Source organism: Manis javanica, chromosome 6, assembly GCF_040802235.1.
Source record: "Manis javanica isolate MJ-LG chromosome 6, MJ_LKY, whole genome shotgun sequence".
Classification (NCBI taxonomy): Eukaryota; Metazoa; Chordata; class Mammalia; order Pholidota; family Manidae; genus Manis; species Manis javanica.
The window spans coordinates 128,790,094-128,795,310 of record NC_133161.1 but is presented as its reverse complement, the minus strand read 5'-3'; positions in this window follow the sequence as shown (position 1 = coordinate 128,795,310).

Sequence of the window (5,217 nt, the reverse complement as noted above, 5' to 3'; positions counted from 1 at the left end):
CTCCCTCTCTCAGAAGAGCTGGCTGCTTTGGCTGGCAGATTCCAGAGCCCAGCAGCAAGCAATGCCAGAGAGGCAGGCAGGGGACTGTCGGGGGCAGCAGATGCCGTTTGCAGAGGAGTCCTCGGGCAGGCTCTCAGCTCACTGGTTCTCAGATCAGCATCCTGATGAGGTCCCCAGAGGGGGTGGGAGAGGAAGGAGGTCGGTTTGGAGCAGCGGATGCCCTCTGCTCTGATCCGCCGCTGTCAGGAGGAAGCCGGGCCAGCCCAGCCCACCCGGGAAGGCCAGGCACTGCCAGACTTTCCTCCTGCAGAGTCCAGGCCCTAGGATGTACTCCACTCGTTCAGGTGCAGATGGCCTCTCCTCAGCGCAGGGCCCAAGGGGGGTTGTTTCTTTTGCCCTTAAACTTCAGTTGTGATTACTAGTCAAAAAAAAAAAAAGGAAGATAAGAGCTGGAAGGAAACTTAAATCCCAGCATTAGAATCAGCCTTTCTGCTGTATAACAGGAGAAACAGCGGGTAACCCATAGCACCTACCCCAGTGGGGCTGGGCCGCATACCACTTGCTTCCTGCTCGCATTGCTCCATTCAGTGCTGGGCTATTTGTTCACGGGCACATAGCTTACTTTGATATAAGCTTCAAACAATCATAAGAGAAGTGAATCTCCTTCAAACCCAATATGTAAAGGGTTTTCCAACCTCTGTCTGCACTATGCTTTCTCTGACAGGTGCAGATGGCTGCAGATGACTGAGGGCCACCCACTTTCCCCGAGCCTGCCCTGGACTCCCAGCGGAGGGCAGCTTAACCTCTGGACACCAGCACTGAGGGAGACATCAGCACTGCTGACGTGAGCCCTGCCAGGGCTGCTGGGAAGCAGTCGTGAATTCAGTTTCATATCTCTAGGGTTTTGGGTTCTAAAGTTTGTCCTTCAGTCTTAGAAGTCAGCACAGCTCTAGACAGCAATCTAGTATGCAGCAATTCCCCAGTGGGATGCTGGGGAAATAACACATTACCAAACCAGTCAGGGGAGAAGTCAGCACGGGCCCTGTGGAGCAGAGCTGGGTAGGAGTTGGGAGGTAGCCCGGTGTTCTGTCATTGCATCTTCATGACAGCCATTTGAAGTGGTGCCACTGTCCCTGTTTCATAGATGAGAAAACTGAGGCTTAAGGAAAAATGTAAGTTGGCTAAGGACACACAGATGGTGGTGAAGATGCTGACTTTGCAGGGGTCAGCCAGATGCCAGTCTGCTCCCTCCCACTTGCTCTCCTCCCCATGGGAGGGCTGTGTAGCGCTTTGGTTAAGACTGGCTGAACTGTAATCCTGCTCTGCCCCCTTTGGGCTGTGCATCCTTGGGGCGGTTAATTAACCTTTGTTCAGTTGCCCCATCTCTAAAATGGGAATAATCAGAGTACCTGCCCCACAGGGGCACTATAATACATCTACGTTGGGAAGCATGAGTGGTGTGTCATAAGCTCTGTACAAGTGTTAGCCCTGCCAGCATTTTCTCCATCCATACCCTGACCTCACACAATGATGTCGGGACCCTTGGTATACCTATCCCTTAGCTGAAAGAGCCACCACTGTCCCCAGGGAGCAAGATACACAGCAAATTAGCTGGTCTTCTGAAAGGTAGGATATAGGCCTTCCGAATGAGGCAGGCTGCTCAGTGCAGGAGCCAGGAATGGTGACAGGCAGGGAGTCCCCAGAATTAATTGCTCACCACATGTCACCACTGGTGACAAATTTGCAATTACTGTCTTGCTAGGAAGAAAAACGTCCCGTCCTCTCCCAGCTCTGGCTCCTCCCCCAAACACAGTCTCCAGCCTATAAATAAGTAGGTCTGAGAGGCAGCAACTGCCGGTTCCAAAGGGTGAATGACCCACCAGAGCAGACGAGGACCCTGGGCCTTAAAATGACAGGGTGTCTTTTCTTGTTTGAATTGCTGAGGGTTCTGGCCATGCATGGATACCCTCCCAGGGAACAGCTCTCTGACTGGGATGGAGGCTAAGGGAGCCTGGGGTGCAAGCTAGACTAGGAAGGGTGGCACTGATTTTCAAAGACATGTCTGGGAGGTGACCTTGTATGCTCTCTGCTCTTACTTGGCCTCAGACTTGTGCATCAAGATTCATCAGAGCCATCTTGGGAAAGCACCTGGACAAAAATTGTCCCTGATTAGCATTCTTGAAGACAGAGGCAGTCTCTGGACAAGCCCAAACACGAGCTTTGCTCTAGCTGTTTGCCTCCGAGTGCAGTCAGGAGGCTCCCCCCACTTCCCAAACACCCAGGGCTTCCTCTCCGGCCACTAACTCGGTCATTCTTCTGTTCTTAACATTAGAGGCGTACTTGCAAATATTGACCACATTATTCTGACTTTTTCTATTTCCTCTCCACTGGTGGTAGGGACTAATAGGAAGAAAAAAGAGACAATTGGGAACCAACAGCTCGGGGGAACTAGACCTGGAAACTGTTGGTGGGCCATTATCATGCTCACGTTCCTTTCCCTAAGGTGAGGAAGTGGAGGAGGATGAAGTGGGAGTGAAGCAAGGAGGGCTGGGAAGGAGGGCTCCAGCGGGTCCCACTCCTGCCAGGACGGAGGGGAGCAGGCAGCTCCCCCAGCCAGCTAACGGGCACCTCCTCGTGGTCCCAGGCCAAGACCCACAGGCTGAGTCAGCGCCCTGCTCGGTGCTGCCGAGAGTCTGCTGACACCGGAAGTGCTCCTCGGTAATTACCCTCCAAGTGCCAGGTTATTTCTGTCTCTTGCAGGAGGACAGATCAGGAGGGGGCAGGGGCCAGAAATAGCAAAAGCAATTAGCACGCAGGCTTCTCAGGTCATAATTACCTTGTGTGAAGTAGGCCCTGGCCAGGTAAACCTCGGCCTAGTTTCTGGGTCTGTGAAAGGCAGGAGCTTCGGCATTCCCTCACCAGGTCCCACCTGGTGTACAGGCAGGCCCTCCAGCTCCAAGGGCGTCTTCTCTGTGTGGACTGGGGGCTTGGCAAGGCTGGGAGCTCCCCACCTGGCATGTACTGTGACTTCCAAGATGGGCTGGAAGGCCCTGGGGACCCTGGAGGGCACATCACTCCCCGGGTAGTCATGCTGTTCTCTACTAGAAACGGCCTGCCTTGGGTCCTGAGAAACAGCTCAGGACTGGGCCCATGCCTGAGTCAGAAGATACGGGTTCAGGATTTGGTGCTTGGACTCCTGAGCTCTGTGACCTTGGGCACGCTACTCAGTCTCACCAAGCTTCAACCTCCTTCACTGTAAAGTCAGTTGTGTACACCAGTACTAGTTAGGGCAGGCCAGACAATGCTGCCTTTACACAGCTCCAAAGCCTCAGAGGCTCAGTGCAGCAAACGTGTGGTTCTCACTTACAGCAGAGCCGCTATGCATCTGAGCTGCTCTCCAGGGCAGCTTCCCCATGCAGTGGCTCAGCAATCCATGCTGTGCCAGGTGAGGGTACTCCTTCCCTCCCCACATAAGGCTCTACATTTGCTGTGGCCAGAGAAGACACAGGCTGGAGCAAAGCTACAGCTTCCCATGGACTTAGCCCAGCCAGATGCCTCACCTCTGCAAAGCATTTCACTGGGCAGAACCAGACAAGTGGCCCTGCCCATCTGCAAGGAGGCAGGAAGTTGGTCTCCTGTATGGTCAGGGAGGAAGGAAGTCAGACATTGGTGAGTCCCAGCTATTCCTCAGAGCTAGGCTGTGATGATCCATCATCACTGAGGATTTGTGAAAGCATAGAAGGAACGTCCATGTCACCACCAGAAAGTGCTCTCCTACCTGTACCGTTTTCTTCATTGTGTGGAGGTGCTGCTTGCAGTTCCTGTTAGATGCAGGGTTAAGATGCCCTCCAGGTGGGGAGGGCAGCCACCAGCCCTGAAGCACAGGCTCAGCCGGACAGAGGCAGGGGTTGGAGGTGTAGCCCAGGCTTTGTACCCTGAAACGCTAACTCTCCAGCTAAGGAGAAAGGGCACATGGAGAAAACTCAGGTCAGTGTGATGCAGTGTGTGCCCACAGCGCTGCAGGGACGTAAGCAACAGGGACATCGAGTGAGCCAGGAGGGGCTTCCTGGAGGCAGGGCCCTGCCCAGCAAGCTCAGCCCTCCCCGGGTCTGAGCTTCCGTGGGCCTCACTGCTGGGTCCAGAGATGTCCCTGACTCCTACCCAGCACCCACCCTGCTTCTAAGCCTGGAAGGCAGCTGTGGACCAGCTGCTCAGCTCTCTGGATCCTTCCACCGGGACCCAGCAGCAGAAGGGTTAGAATCACCTGCTTGGCCCCCTGTCCCTCTGTCCCCAGGCAGGATGTGGAAGTTGGGGAGCACTGGGTTCCTGTTCCACTCTGTCCAGACAGCTGTGTGAATATCTGAACTCAGGTCCCTGGATGGAGAGATGGGATGTCACTAGGGCTGTAGAGGTGCCCATGGTACCCAGCACCTGCTCTTGGGGACCTTTGCACTACTGTTCTGTCAGTCTGACCCAGGGCCATCCCAGAGTCAGTCCCCTGTTGGTGTCCCGCCACTCTGTCATGCTCCTCATTGGAAACCCAACACCACCGTGTTACTGGCTAGAATGCTGCTTTTCCCAGGATCGTGTCTCATAGGCAACGAAGGATGAAGCCAGCGGACAAGAGCACGGAACAACCAGCAAACCTCTTTTAATGAGTGAAAAGAGAAAGCAGGAACTCCTTCCAGCCAGGAGGGGCTCCCAGGGAGGACGCTGTCAGGCTGTGGTATCTGAGGTTTCCATTGCCTCCTGAGAGGAGGAAGTCCCACCCCCACCCAGACCTAATAAGAACTGAACTAATGAATCACAACTCACTCCTGATTAGCTGAAAGTACAGTGCTTCATTTGCACAGGGCACAACCAATCAGAGCAGTTTAGGCCTATCTGAGTGAACTTTTGAATGGATGAGTTTTATCTGCAGAGGGCACAACCAATCAGTGGCTGAGTTGGATTGGGGCTTTTTGAAACTTACAAGGTCCTGAGCTTTATCTGCCTGCATCCTACCACCTGCCTCAAACTCACTAAAGATTTGTCTGAGTTGGGGTCACCTGCCTATGGGCCCTCCAACCTCTACACCCATCGCTGGGGTCATGGAACTCTGTGACCTGCATTTGTGTCTCAGGCCAACCCCAAACTACTGCCCATCTGCATTCTCTGGGACCCATAAGCTTCTCAGCCAGGTTCCTATTCCAATTTGTGATGAAATGACAGTATTAT